Consider the following 16,353-nt stretch of genomic DNA (forward strand, 5'->3'; position numbering starts at 1 on the left):
CCATGCTTATGGAACATGCTTACTGACCGAAGAGGCATTTGATATGGACATACCTTGAGGCATGAAAGCCTTCTGCACAAAATACTTGAGGGCAGTGTGGAAGGAAAGAACTGTAAATGTAGAGCACGGCTAGGATATATAAAACAAATTATTCACGAGAAGTGTTGACACAATTACTTTGACTTGAAGAGACTAGCCACAGACCGGAGTTAATGGAAAGCCGCTACAAACCAGTCTTCGGACTGAGCACAACAGAAGAAGAAATTAACTGAAAAAAGAAAACATTTAGTTAAGTTTTTCTCTTTTAGGATATAATTTGTCGTTATATCATCAATGTTCGGGCAAAATGTTATATCTCAGAATGCTCTTCCTATCCATTATTTTCTTTAACACTTGTCACGCCTCTCAACCACATTTGGATATAGAATTCATCAGAACCGCTAGAGTTTATCTTACTCTCGCCACATTACGGAAGAGTGGGTTAGTCGATATTCCCTAATAACCAAATTAGTTTACAGTCCGACATCCGGACTGAAGTTATAAATTAACTAAGTACATGTACTGTACATATTTTGATAACGTGACTCTTAACATTGTCTTAGCAAGCAAGTATAGTTACCAATAAATTAAGAAAAATCCTCAGTTCTAGCCCTTCAGACAAGCCACTCAATGTTGAAAACATCCTAGGGATATGAGCTACGAATTTTAGATAAATAAAATATTATAAAGTACGAGAATATATCCTTTATTCATTCCCAAATATTATAATATTTTTCTTAATCATCGTTATCCGGCCGATTAGATTAGCAGTTTGCCTTTTTTATCACTACGAGCGCTAAAGTGCGTCAAAGCATTTACTTAAGCACCACTACGAGCGATAAAGTGAGTCAATGCATTATTTTACTTAAGCACCACTACGAGCGCTAAAGTGAGTCAATGCATTATTTTACTTTAGCACCACTACGAGCGCTAAAGTGAGTCAATGCATTATTTTACTTAAGCACCACTACGAGCGCTAAAGTGAGTCAATGCATTATTCTACTTAAGCACCACTACGAGCGCTAAAGTGAGTCAATGCATTATTTTACTTAAGCACCACTACGAGCGCTAAAGTGAGTCAATGCATTATTTTACTTAAGCACCACTACGAGCGCTAAAGTGAGTCAATGCATTATTTTACTTAAGCACCACTACGAGCGCTAAAGTGAGTCAATGCATTATTTTACTTTAGCACCACTACGAGCGCTAAAGTGAGTCAACGCAGGGTTTCACTTAATCCCTGTGTGGACATTTTTCAAAAAAATATGTCATAAAACGCCTGAGGAATTGAACCACGGAACACATTACAGAAATCTTCTTCTTCTTCTACCGCTTTTCCCACACCTATGGGGTCGCAGGTGCGAACTGTCCAGTACATGCGGAATTGGCCCTGTTTTAAGGCCGGATGTCCTTCCTGACGCCAACCTTATATGGAAGGATGTAATCATTATTGCGTGTTTCTCTGGTGGTTGGGAGTGTAGTGGTGTCTGAATATGAAGAGGAAAGCGGTGGGACAAACACAAAAACCCAGTCCCCGAGCCAGAAGAATTAATCAAACACGATTAAAATCCCCAAAACGGCCGGGAATAGAACCCGGGAGCAGCTGAACCGAAGGCCTCAACGCTGACCATTCATCTAGTGAGTCGGACTAGCATTACAGAAATTATTATGTAAATAAGTAAATTTGTTTAGCATTTCAATGAAAAAAGAAAGCGACCGAGCTCGATAGCTGCAGTCGCTTAAGTGCGGCCAGTATCCAGTATTCGGGAGATAGTAGGTTCGAACCCCACTGTCGGCAGCCCTGAAAACGGTTTTCCGTGGTTTCCGATTTTCACACCAGGCAAATGCTGGGGCTGTACCTTAATTAAGGCCACGGCCGCTTCCTTCCCACTCCCAGCCCTTCTCTGTCCCATCGTCGCCATAAGACCTATCTGTGTCGGTGCGACGTAAAGCAACTAGCAAAAAAAAAAAAAAAAAAAAAACGAGTAAAAATACATGCGATTTTTGCGTATATTTCCAGAACTCCATTTAGTCCGGAAACTTTGTGTGTTTAGTTTGATAGAGCTATCCAAGGCTCACAATTCGAAACCTTTCCGGGCCCTTTAGCCCTTCAACTTTAGGCACAATATTGAAGAAATTGCTTAATTTTACGGGTTTTTCTTTGTATGTGGACACTACTTTGTCTACAAGAAAGGTTTTCAACATTAAAATGAATTCCTAATTCAAGGGCAGGTCGATCTAGTTACAGGATGTTGAGGGCCTAGTGCACTATCACCTGATTGTACTGATCACAAATTATTATTTGTGCCCCAGGAATCTCCGCACATTCCCTCACCAGATGGCCAGGTCAATGTGGGGATAAGCTCTCTATTGTAAAAGACGTTGTGCTGATGCAGTGTTTGTTTATGGAAAGCTGCTAGGCACAATATCAGCCCCTACTGCCTTTTCTCCTCGCCGTTATTTGGCTTAATCCTGTTTACAACGTTAAAACGCGATATAATTCACCACTCTGACAGAATATTAAGCTGTCATTTTTCAGCATGATATACGAACACGTTTTTCAAAAGGAGGATAACAACTATCTCCAATATAGACAAGTAATATTCCAGATGATATGTATGCGTTAGAAGAGGAATTGACATGTGGGATAGTCATTGGTGCGCTCTCCTTGTCAGAGGAAAATAGGAATATAAAGCTTCCAATCAATCAATCAATCAATCAATCAATCAATCAATCAATCAATCAATCAATCAATCAATCAATCAATCAATCAATCAATCAATCAATCAATCAATCAATCAATCAATCAATCAATCAATCACCACTGATCTGAATTAGGGCAGTCACCCAGGTGGCAGATTCCCTATCAGTTGCATACCTAACGTTTCATTAAATAACTAGCTGTCTCCCGCGGCTACGCTCTCGTAATTTCGTAATTTGATAAAAGTAATAGTAGTTCCTCCGTGCTGAACTAAGATATTATATGAAAATTCGTGAAGTATCAAAACTCACCGAAAAATGAGTTTCTCTCATCCCAGAACCTCTTTGTAAACCACGTTTGATGTATTGCTTTTTGGGGCTAAAGTGACCAGGCTACTGGCAGAGCTAACTCTGGAACATGCGACATGGAATTGCACATGTGAGAAACAGTCCTGTCTCAAGTCGAAAACAAAAAAATACGTGGTTTGTTATTTTTAAAGGAGATTCCTAATACCTATTTCCACGTCTGTAACATATTCAGTTTTGAGATGTAAGTATCCTCCAAAATGAATTCAAACCCTTTATCAGTCATTCGAACAAGCCCCAGCCACCCCACCCCGTCCTTAAACTGTTAATTTTTTTGAGATGTGCATATACTAACTTTGAATATTCATCCCCCTTTTCATCCCCTTAGCGAAGGAATATCCAGAATCCTTCCTTAGTGTGCACCCACACCGCAATATAAATGTATTCCAAAAATGTAATTTGTTTATGTCCAGTAACTTTGGTTTGGCGATGATGAGTCAGTCAGTCAGTCAGTCAGTCAGTCAGTTAGTCAGTCAGTCAATCAGGATATGTTATTTTATACATATAGATTTGAAGTAAATTGGAAATTTATCGAACATCTTCCTCGGTAAATTATTCCAATCCCCAACACCACCTAGATATAAGGCCTGTGCATTGTGTCGAGATTAAAAGGAAAATGGCGGACTTTTGAGGCAATGCCTTGTGAAAGTGATCCTTAATTTTGTCTTACAAATTACAATAATGATCTACAAATGTTTTGTGCCTAATTGTAAGAGAAACGACAGTGCTAATAGAAAAGTACATATTTTTCGATTTCCGAAAGATGAAGATCTAGAAAAGAAATGGATGTGTGCAATGAAGAGTGAGAATTTCGTTACAACGAAGTGTTAAATGGTAAGTAACTAGATACTAGGTTATGTGTTTTATATTTGAAAATATTCTTATTTCATATTGTGTTCATATATTCGTACATTCAAGAGAGATATGAGATATCTGAAAAACGGCTGTTAGGTTAGACGGGACCTAACCACCGATATGCATGGTGAAATTCGTCCAGTTTAGGTGAATTGATTGCCTATAATTGCAGGTTTGTGAATTACATGTTAATCCGTGCGAAATATGAAAACATACAGAGTTTCACTGTGAGGATGGTCAGCTTATAACTTTACCCCTGAAGGTTCCACGACTTATCCCCAGTGCTGTTCCTTTACTTTTACCAAATTACTCGAGAAGTTCAAAAACATATCGAGAAAGTCCTGAAGAGGAGAGAAGGAGAAGAAGAGGGAAAGAAAATATCCAGACAGCAATCGAGGAGAGCGAAGTAGAATATAATTTACACAAGAATAGAACAACATTTTTCTAATTTCACTGACCTGAAGGACAAGTTAAATAATCTTAACGTAGGTGAATCATGGGATATTCATAATTCACAAAGGCGTAAATATAGTAATTGTTAAAAATTGTGTCGAACCCAGAACCTGAAATAATTAGTTCTATAATTTTCAATGAAACTTTGGAGTTAACATCAAATTAGACAATATTGGTAACTTTCATTTCCCACAGTCTGTAAAGGACTTGGATGAAATTTCAGTGCTTCTTCAAAAAGTTGACACATTAAGTTCTGTGGTTCACAGTGCAAACAGCACTAAAAACATTTTAGGTTGATCAGAATACCTTATGAAACAAGTCAGCATGTTAGAAACGGGACTGAAAAGGACCACTTGAATTCCTGATTGAACAAATTGTTCTTTGGTCACATGGGAGAAGGAGTTATAGTCCTTCCTTTCTTATTTTATCTTCAATATTGCTGTCCATTTCACCCCATAGCTACGCATGCCTTAGACATAAGTATGAAGGATGAGTTTTCCACCTAATCAATACTTTATTTACAAAATGTTTGAAATTATCTACATTGTTTAGGTGGAAAACTCATCCTTCATACTTGTGTTCTTAAATTATCAATACGGACAATGAAGCTGATAGATTATAGTGCCTTAGACATCTCAGTTTATTTTCTCTGCCTCATCCATGTACCATAAGGAGGCTTTCTTCTTCTTTAAAAGTATATCCTAGAATAGAACAGCATAATAACAATCTCCTTAAGTACATAAGAGACAAATTTTGTGACAGTGATAGTGTTAAGTTCATTGTGCTTATGATAGACGAAATTCATGTTAAACCATTAATAGACTGTAAAGGTGGTAATGTTGGCAAAGCATTCAATGATGAGCAGTTACCAACAAGTGCTTATAGTTTCATGGTTTCAAGTTTGTTATCTTATTTTAAGGAAGTAGCTCACATATTGCCTGTAAAATCGATTACTGGAGAATATTTGCAAGGTGTACTAAGAAAAGTCATTGTAGGCTTAGAGGAAACAGGGTTTTAATTTGCGTGTGTTATTAGTGATAATGGTTCTCTAAACAGAAAATTCATGCATTATTTTCACCTGAAAATGAATTGAAATATGATTATCCTCATCCTGCTGATGAGAGCAGACCACTTTTCTTTGTGTTTGATAGTGTTCACTTGCTCAAATGTATTAGCAATAACTGGTTAAAACGAAAGGATGAGAATATGTGCATGAACTTTTCTGATTTTGAAGATACCAGTGCTGCGCAGTGTGTTCCTCTTCTTACAATTAAGAAATTATATGATCTTGAGCATGAAAAATTCATAAAATTTCGTTATGCTCCTTCATCATTTGAAAGACAGAATGCAAAATTAGCTCTACAAGTTTTCAATGATCATGTTATAGAAGAGCCGAAAAGTGGAAGCTACTATATTATAAAGAAACAGAATCATATATTAAAATAAAAATATATTGGTGGCCTGTTGTCAATGTCAAGACACCAGGTAAAGGGGTGAGGCTCAACAACAGCTTAATGTTTCCAGTCTCTTCAAATTCAGAGGAAGGGCTAAAGGGTCATTATAATATGAAACAACGGCTGCTTTGATGCTGACTACTGAAGGACTGTTGATGTTGATAGAATACCGTTTGTCAAAACTTAATTTTTCATATGTCCTGTTAGGAACATTTCAAACATACATAATTAGAGGTTGGATCATGGTGTGGGCCACTGTAGCCACGTCCTAGTTCGTGAACCATGGTCAACGGCTGAGTGGCCTAGTAAGTGGTCCTGAGAGTCGGGATACCAGTTGCTATGGGATGGGAGTGGGCATCTCGGACATATTCTGAGCCATAGCCCACCTTGTGCTCAGGTTGGTAGGACTATACAATCCACCGGTGGTCAGTAACCCGTTAGAGGAGAGATCCTCACTTGGACTATTGAGCCCTTATGGAAGTGCTCATTTAATTAACCAGTCATTTATTCGAATGTACAGAAAATATTTCATTTTATTAAGTACTAGCTGATGTACCCGTGCTTCGCTACGGAATTCTACACTCTGTACGGAATTCTAGGTTACTAAATTGCAGAACACTTAACGTTAACCTAGAAACAAGACGGGGAAGTCACCAAACGTCTTTCATCATATGAAGACTGGGTTAGGGAAATTTCATTGTAATGGTAGGCCCCCTTTCCTACCATCAGTTACAATCAGGTTGGGAGTATTCATTATAATAGCTGTCACTCACTCTCCACCTGCTTTTTTACATCCTCAGAAAGACCGTCGTAGGTCATTACAATGACGTCAGTAGGAATGGCGCGATTAAAAGCAATGTTTTCATATGAAATACTCTATCAAATTAAAAAAAAAACATTTTCTTACTTTTAACGAGCAGTACTACGCTGCCGATCTAACAGTCCAAAGTTTCAGAGCTGGAATGACCAAGCCGCAGACAGCCGTGATCCGTGAACACTCTTTGTCTTATTTCGCCCTGAGAGTCTCCACAATTCGACACAAAAGCTATGCCCTTTTACTAATCTGCTTCCTAGCAGTACCCGATGAGTCGGAAATTTTCAGTTCACTACACAGGCGGCGGAAAAATCTATCTGACTTTGAGGTAAATTTTTCCTCCAAGCCAGAGGAGAAACCCCCTCTTCACTGCTAATTTCCAATAAAATGAATGTAGAATTTAATAAAAGTGAAGAGGAAGAAGCTTTTCTTAAGAAGCGGCTCTTTTCAGGGTTGAATTTTGAGTTAGTGAATTGTGGTGCTATAATTTGGAATAGGCCTAAACTGTAAGTCTAGACAAGGTCATACTACTACTACTACTACTACTACTACTACTACTACTACTACTACTACTACTACTACTACTACATGAGCTTCTGCCCTAAGTATGCACACTGCTCATTCAAACCAGCGCGTCAGAGTAGGGATCGAATAGCTAGAATATTATGATAAACCAGTCTGTTACGTACCAGCAGTACGGTGTCAGAAAATGTATGATCCAGAGGAATGGCATGCTAAAGAAGAAAGTTTTCAACTCCCCAGCTATTACCCACCAATATTCAGTCAGGCTGTTATACTCGGTACGCAGCAGTAATCCCATCTATCTGAGTTGAGCGGCAGCATAAAAGACAAAGAACATCACAACAAACAATGGTCAATGTAATGTTATTGTTGATCAATGTAATACGCTTTCAGTAATGTAGGCCTTCACATTCAGTTTCCTTCCGACTCTGAAGTACCGCTCTTATCATAGTCGCTACTGTAAAACTGAATAAAACATAAATGGTCGGAAATTGTATTAACTTTTGTTGTGTAGTAGTTTTCGATAGGTCCAATAACATAGGTATTTCAAAATTAAATTTTAGGCGCCTTCCCCTATTTTCTCCGATTTTCATTAAATTCTCTTCAGCCGTTTTCTCGTGATGCGTGTACATACATACATACAGACAGATAGACAGATAGACAGAAATTACGGAAAAGTAAAAAATGCATTTTCTTGTTACTGTGGACATGACCGATACAGAAATACCATTCTTTTCAAATTCTGAGCAATGTACAGACAAAACTCTTATCTATATTGAACCCTTTAGGTCCATATTGAGGGATACCTACCTTCCTTACCTATCAGCAAAGTTCATGAGATCTGTCTCTTGGGTCGTTTCGGGTTCTTCGTCACTTGCTGAGGTAAAGATAGGATTCATTAATTCTAATCTATCTACCGGAATGAAAGGTCTGTTTAAAAGATTCCTATTTATTCAGGAAAATTCTGAAGCATGTCAATGGTATCATAGAAGTCAATTGTGTCCACTAGACACCACAATCATTTTACATAAATGTCAGAACACTGGTGTGAGACTTTAACGTAATTGCCTGATGGGCATTCTTACTAGAAACCATTGTCTCAATTATTAATCATTTAAGAAAGGAAGGTCTGGAAATCCTTAAATTCGGCTTCCATGTGAGACCACATGTACCATCATAGTGATTCGTTATGGTCCAGCCCTCGTAACACGAACTCTGGACTCTGGTTATAATTAAGGCCGTCCAATCGGTGTGTGCCACACAGTGGTTCTACGGCATGGACCCTTAATTGAATCGATGTGACCTGCGTCTACGTCATGGACCGACATCTAATCTTCTAAGTTACTTTAAAGTCATTGTGGATGATGACCGCAAGGAAATGATGCTACGATGGCATATGGCCCTAATCTAAGTCACTGAGGTTGATGACCCCCTGACCATCCAAGTTTCTAAGCTGAAGGCTACACACAATTAAGTTACATCGGTTGATGACCAAAGTTCCACTTTACTATCCCCAGCACATTCACTGCTCAATCAATCAAAGTTCAATAATTACAACAACAGCAATGCTCACAAACTTTGTGGCAGAAAAATCCATTTCCTTCGGATATGTCCCTTTTATCTTTACTTTATTTTTAATATTCCCCAGACAACAAATTAAAATTTCCAGAATGCATCTCCAAGTTATTCGCTTGATTAAAGTTATTTCAAAATGCGGTTTCACTGAATTTAATAATTTAATAAATTTAAATGATTTATCGAAATGTTAAAGAACAGTAAATTTTATCTCCGCGGACTCTGGTTTCTTCACAACTTTCTACGCAGCTGTGATGTGAATTCAATATTGCGATGTTTATCTGGCTGGAAAAGAATTTGTTACATCATTCATGTCCAGCTATATATCTCGTCTCGCAATATCACACTTTAAAATTCTAATCTAGTCCTAACCGTTATTAACACTTGGATATCCTAATAATCTACGTACAAACCAAACAACTCGCCATATAATTACGATGTCATATCTCGTCATTACCATTATGAATTTTGCACACCCCTCACAGACAAACCGATCAATCACGACCATCGCTCTATATTTTGGACAACCCTAAATTTGCTTACTCTGTTCCTTATACTCAAAGTTCATGGTTTCAAATGTTCATTACGTCCTCAATTACAGTATTTCACAATACTTAGATCATTACCGGCTATGAATTTTCAAATAAATCCAGCATTTTAACGTATCCCCTGGCCGAGAATTACAGTACAATCTCAAGTCCACTCCTTTCCCGCTATCATAGCTGAGGTCCCTCACCCCATGCTCGCTTGGCAGTTACATAAACCACCCGGTTCGTTCTACCTGACTGACTTCTCAAAATGCTCCCTTTAAACTCTGCCGACATGATTAAACAAATACGATATTCTAACCAACAAAATGCACAGATTATGCTTCAAGATGCCCACACTAATTATACGCGTCGGCAATTGATACCGCTATGGATTTCTATGAATTTCTTTCCATTCCCAACATTATAAAATATTCCTCGGGCTATCATATCCCGGCTTCAATGACAGGACTCTAACCTGATTCGCACATCTCATCTCAACTCATATAAAACACTCCTCGGGCTTCCGTGTCCCGGCTTCAATGACAGGTCCAACCTGATTCACAAAACTAACCTCTGTTTCCCAGCTCCACAATTATCATCGACAAAGAACTGGAATAAAATCCTCACTAGAAATCCCGACGTCTAATATCGCACAATGCATTACTCATGAATAACTTCGCATAAATGATATCGTATTTAATAACTTGATTTTTACGAGAAATGACTGAAACATTCTACTAGATCCTTTTTATTGTCAGTCAGACACAGTTTAAAATGGGCATTAAAAAGAACTTTTCTCTCCGTGACCAAATTCATCCCCTAGGTTCTCACCCGACAGCGCGCTTCCACTCGATTGAAAATGAGTAACCATGGATTATTATTATTAACGTCAAATTGCAGACAGAAGAATTTTACATCGAATGAACATCTTACTTCGACATCACAAAATACAAGCAGTACACTCACACGGATGACGATCTACATTGGACGTGATATCACTTCAGAATCCTATTCAATAACTTTTACAACATTATACGCCACTCGCAAGACTTCAAAATTTTATCCAAGTGGAAAATAAAACAAATGACTCTTTTAGTCGTACTCTCACATTTACAAAACTTAGTAGGGCGACCACTGCGTCGTATATCCCCATGCAAATACACTTTTAGAAATCACGAGACGAGATATAAGAGGTAGTAAGATGGAAAGCCACCTACCTCATGTCGTCACGCCAGTATTCGTCTTAGGGCTCACCTGTGACCCTGGCATTTTATTTAGCCATCTTTACATTCATGGCTGTACATCTCATTATGTTTCTTCAGGTTTCCTGGAATAAAGCATAAAAAAAAGAAATACCCTTCACTTGTTTGCGGAGCGCACACGATGGATTATAATTATTCCCGCACACGAATTACTTAATCACATTAGAATATTTCAGTACTTTGACCGTCCTATCTGGTACAGTTATTTCACTCAAGAAAACTATCTCCTCATGGAGTCAAGACTTAGCCGCAATGGCTAAAATCTGCAGTTGAACTCAGTCTACTTTCGTTGGTTTGATTTCGCAGAGCAGCTCAACAATTTTTCGTCCGCTTTGTATCACAAATGCCGGAGAAGGAAGCTTCGTCATGGCGTCCCTTCATATTTATAGCAGTTACCCCCTCTCTTCGGATCTCTCCCTTTGCCGCCAAGAAAATTTTTATAAATTTTCTGACTTACCTAAACTGTAATTTCAAGAGTTTTGAAAGTGACTACATGCTTGCTACATTTCTGGCGGTAGTGTTCATGGACATTTAAAATTTTTACGGGTTCGATTTGTGAGATGATTGATCTCCTTTGATAGGCACTATATTTTTTGACTTGGCGTGGTCACGCCATGTACACGCGCTTTGAAATAGTTCATAAAAATGACTTGAGATTCTTCCGCCGTCGACACGTGTGGTTGACGTCACGTACCCCAGAGCGTGGGACCGAAGGTAATCACCCCCTCGTCACGTGTCAAATCCATGCTATCAAGAATCCAACTTTTAATTTAATTGTTACATTATGCATAATGTTCTTAGGGCACAAAGGTCATGGGTTCAATATATATATCTATATATATATATATAAAATAAAAGTTTTGTCTGTAAATTGCTCAGAATTTGAAAAGAATGGTATTTCTGTATCGGTCATGTCCACTGTAACAAGAAAATGCATTTTTTACTTTTCCGTAATGTCTGTCTGTCTGTCTGTCTGTCTGTCTGTCTGCCGTTTTCTCGTGATGCGTGTACAGACAGACAGACAGACAGACAGACAGACAGACAGACAGACAGACAGACAGACAGACAGACAGACAGACAGACAGACAGACAGACAGACAGGGTGAATAAAATTGTTTATAACTTAGACTGTAGTTTCTTATTCCCCGACTCTATATACCGACTTTCATTAAATTCTGTTTACCCATTTTCTCGTGGCTCGGCGTTGATATGGACTTGGCAACAAAAATACAAGTTCATGAATATCTGTGTTATCAAAGCCGGTAAGGTAACAATGTATAACATAAATGATCAGAATTTAATTCTATTCAACTTTAGTTATGTAGTATTTATCGTTAGGACCACTAATAATATCAATATTTGAGAATTAAATTTTAGGCCTTCCCCTAAACTACCATTTCACTCAGCGTGAGTAAAATTATTTATAGCCTAGATTGTAGTGGCTAATCCCCCGACTTCACATACAGATTTTCATTAAATTCTCTTCAGCCGTTTTCTCGTGATGCGTGTACAGACAGACAGACAGACAGACAGACAGACAGACAGACAGACAGACAGACAGACAGACAGACAGACAGACAGACAGACAGACAGACAGACAGACAGTTCTTGGTTCAGGGTACTTACAGGGGTTAGGCAAGGATGTAATCTTTCACCTTTGCTGTTCGTAGTTCGCATAGATCATCTGCTGAAAGGTATAAAGTGGCAGAAAGGGATTCAGTTAGGAGGAAATGTAGTAAGCTGTCTGGCCTATGCTGGCGACTTGGTCTTAATGGCAGATTTTGCCGAAAGCCTGCAGTCTACGAGAGGAATAGTCAGTTGTGTTAATGTTTCGTAGATCTAGAGGAATATTATGACAGGGTACGGAGGGAAGAAATGTTGCCATACTGAGGGACTATGGAATCCTGGAACTTGAAAATAGGTACAATGAGTATGGTATGAAAATTAGCCTTTCGAAGACTAAATTGATGTCAGTAGGTAAGAAATTCAACAGAATTGAATGTCAGATTGGTGGTGCAAAGGTCGATAATTTCAATTATTTCGGTTGTGCGTTCTCCCATGATGGTAATATAGTAAGGGAGATTGAATTAAGTTGTAGTAAAGCGAATGCAGTGAATTCGTAGTTGCGATCAACAGTATCTTGTATGAAGGAAGTCAGCTCCCAGACGAAACTATCTTTACATCGGTCTGTTTTCAGACCAACTTTGCTTTACGGCAGCGAACGCTGGGTGGACTCAGGGTATCTTATTCATAAGTTAGAAGTATCAGACATGTCAACTAATGATCGCACCCTCCCTTCCAAGATGCCAGTGAATACATTGCCTGGTATACTAATGAATCAGATACTTCGATAGTTGTTGCAATCCTTCCTGATCTCTTTCTTATAGATAGGTGCAATTACTGCTTTTGTCCAATCTGAAGGTACCTTACCAACACTCCATGCTAATCTTACTACTCTATGAAGCCATTTCATCCCTGCCTTCCACTATACTTCACCATTTCAGGTCTAATTTCATCTATTCCTGCTGCTTTATGACAATGGAGTTTATTTGCCATCCTTTCCACTTCCCCAAGCGTTATTTCACCAACATCATTTTCCTCCTGCCCATGAGCTTGGCTGTTCGCAACACCACCAGGAAGATTTCCTTTTATGTTGAGAGGATGTTCAAAATATTCCCTCCACCTCTGCAGTGTTTCCCTGGATCTATATTGAGTTCGCCTGAAGTACTCAAAACACTGTTCATTTCCTTTCTCCCATCCTTCATAAGATTCTTTTTTACTGTCCAGAAATGCTTTCCCGCTGCTTGACCTAGCCTTTGCAGGTTATTACCAAAATCTTCCCACGCATTTTCTGGATTCAACAACTATTTGTTTCGCTCTGTTTCAGTCATCTACGTAGAAATCCCTGTCCGTCTCGGCCCTTGTCTGAGGCCATTTCTGATAAGCCTTCTTTTTACGTTTACAGGCTGCTCTCACTTCATCATTCCACCAAGATGTTCGCTTTCTCCCATCTTTACACATAGTTGTTCCTAGGCATTCCCTTGCTGTTTCTACTACAGGATCCCTGTATGCCACCCATTCACTTTCTATATCCTGAACCTGCTTAATATCTACTGTTCGAAACTTCTCACTAATCATATCCATGTACTTCTGTCTAATTTCCTCGTCCTGGAGATTTTCTACCCTTATTCGTTTGCAGACAGATTTCACTTTCTATACCCTAGGCCTAGAGATACTTAGCTCACTACAGATCAGATAGTGGTCTGTATCATCGAAAAATCGCTGGAAAACTCTTACATTCTTAACAGATTTCCTGAATTCGAAGTCGGTTGAGATATAGTCTATTATGGATCTGGTACCCCTAGCCTCCCATGTATAGCGGTGAATAGCCTTATGCTTGAAGAATGTATTCGTAACTGCTAAACCTATACTAGCACAGAAGTGTAGCAAAAAAAGAAAAGATAAAATAACTTATTCTTTGCCAAAAACATAAAAGGTAAGGAATACTTTCTAAGTTAGTGTACAAGGAACACACGACAATAAGGTAATTAAAATACTACCACACCACAATACTACTTAGTCGTATTATATTTTTATCGTTAAACACCGTAATATAAACGAAAACTGCCGTTAATTTCGGAATATTGAAAGGAATTCACAAGAATTACAGAATTCTAAACTGCAGTTAAGCCTATCCTGTTACAACAACAAATTCTAATAAGAGAGGGTCTAGGGAGATACTTCTACTACACAAATATTTCACAAATATTTCTAATAAAATACTACATTACACTACAAAAATTGAAAGCGTTACTGTACACGAGGACACACATGAATATAGCAGACAAAATACTATCTAATATGATATCTGCACCACAATCCACAACTATACTAATAATGGCGTGTGGGCGCTGGAGGGACCTAGTGCAGATCTTCTTATATGACCCCCATAGGCGACCTGCGCGTCGTGATGAGGATGAATTTATGATGAATACGGCGCACACACCCAGTCCCCGTGTCAGGGGAATTAACTTATTATGGTTAAAATTCCCGACCCTACCGGGAATCGACCCGGAACCTCTGTTACCAAAGGCCAGCACGCTAACCACTTAGCCATGGAGCCGAATAATTCACAACTGAAACGTGGTTACGTGATTATAACACCTGGTGGATTACTATTGTTTTCCCTACTGCTCAGGACGGAGATTAAAACTGTCCTTGGATGTTGAAAAATAGGAGGATGTTTTCAGTAATTTCTCAAACCCTTCTGCCAAAACTATACCGGGAACTTGAATTGTAATTATCGGGATATAGGAATTTGATTATTAATTTTTGTCGATGAATAATCGAAGGTGCTAAGTACAAAGTTCATCGTGGACTTCCAACCACAATTAATCGGAATACAGTTATTAGCTCTTGTTTTGTTTTCTCAACAACCGTATACTCTTTGTCCTTCTCGGAATGCAGCAATCGTCAACAGTTCAAAGACTATAATTATCCAGTGAAATACCGTATATTCTGTTTAACTTCTATTTAAAATCAAACTGCACAGGTGTATCGTGTTATTGAATTAGTTCTTACCTTCGTGATAGTTTGAACGGATATCTAAACGAATGTAAAAGATGCGGAAGCTGCAACTCTTTATAATAAACTGTCTTTGTAAGTACACAGTTCAAGAAAATTAGGGGAACATGCCTTTGAACATATGGCATGCTCCACAAAACAATACCTCACAACCAGATATATTACCAACTAAACCTTTATTCTTTACCGTTCAAGTATAGAAAATAACATCGATGGATTCGCGTTCATTTCCAGAACAAAAAGGGAAATGTCCAAATAGGCGCGAAAACAAAGTGATAACAGTCCTCCAGGGTTAATTTTTATCACAGTTGGAGAGCTTCAGTATGGTGCATGTCCTCCACGAGCATTTATCACAGCTTGGAACAGTCGACGGAAGTCGCGTTGCGTTATCAGGTCCCATTCTTCAATGAGAGCCTGTTTGATGTCTTGGAGAGTCTGTGGTGGAACAGGGCGCCCACAAACACTTCTGTCGAGCCTATCCCACACATGCTCGATATGTTTAAGGTCGGGACTCACTGTTGGCCATTCCATCTCTTTAATGTCTTGTTCTCGCAAGACAGGTCTGGTGATGCGCGCTACATGAGACCTGGCATTGAGTACGAATTAAGTTCCAAGACCGTATGCAGCAACCAACACATGCTGTAGCAGTATCTGCTCGATGTACCCCGCAAGCGGTATGATTACCACGGACGACGACAAGATCATTACGGCCATCAATACTGATGCCACCCCACAGCATCACAGAACCTTGTCTGAATCGGTCGCCTTCCTGCACAACATTTGGCATGTACTGCTCACCACGGCGTCTCCATACACGTTGACGGCCATCACGCTGTATTAGGGAAATCTGGATTCGTCTGTGAACAACACAGGTCTCCATTGGCGAATTTGCCAGTTGACGTGCGTACGGACAAATAGAAGGCGAGCTGCGCGATGTTGCTGCGTTAATCCGGGCACTCGAACAGGACGTCTGGGTCGTAAGGACACTTCTCTTAACCTGTTCCTTACTGTCTGGTCAGACACCGTGACTCCAGTCACCCTCCTGAGGTTTTGCTGCAGTTCTCTGGCAGTTGCTGAACGACGCCGCAGCGCACAGATGATCAGATATCGGTCATCTTGTGGGGTTGCCATGCGTCCACGACCTTGTCCAACCCTCCTTGTGAACTGGCCTGTCTCATTGTAGCGATTCCACAAACGGT

This window comes from Anabrus simplex, chromosome 2 (assembly GCF_040414725.1).
Source record: "Anabrus simplex isolate iqAnaSimp1 chromosome 2, ASM4041472v1, whole genome shotgun sequence".
Taxonomy (NCBI): domain Eukaryota; kingdom Metazoa; phylum Arthropoda; class Insecta; order Orthoptera; family Tettigoniidae; genus Anabrus; species Anabrus simplex.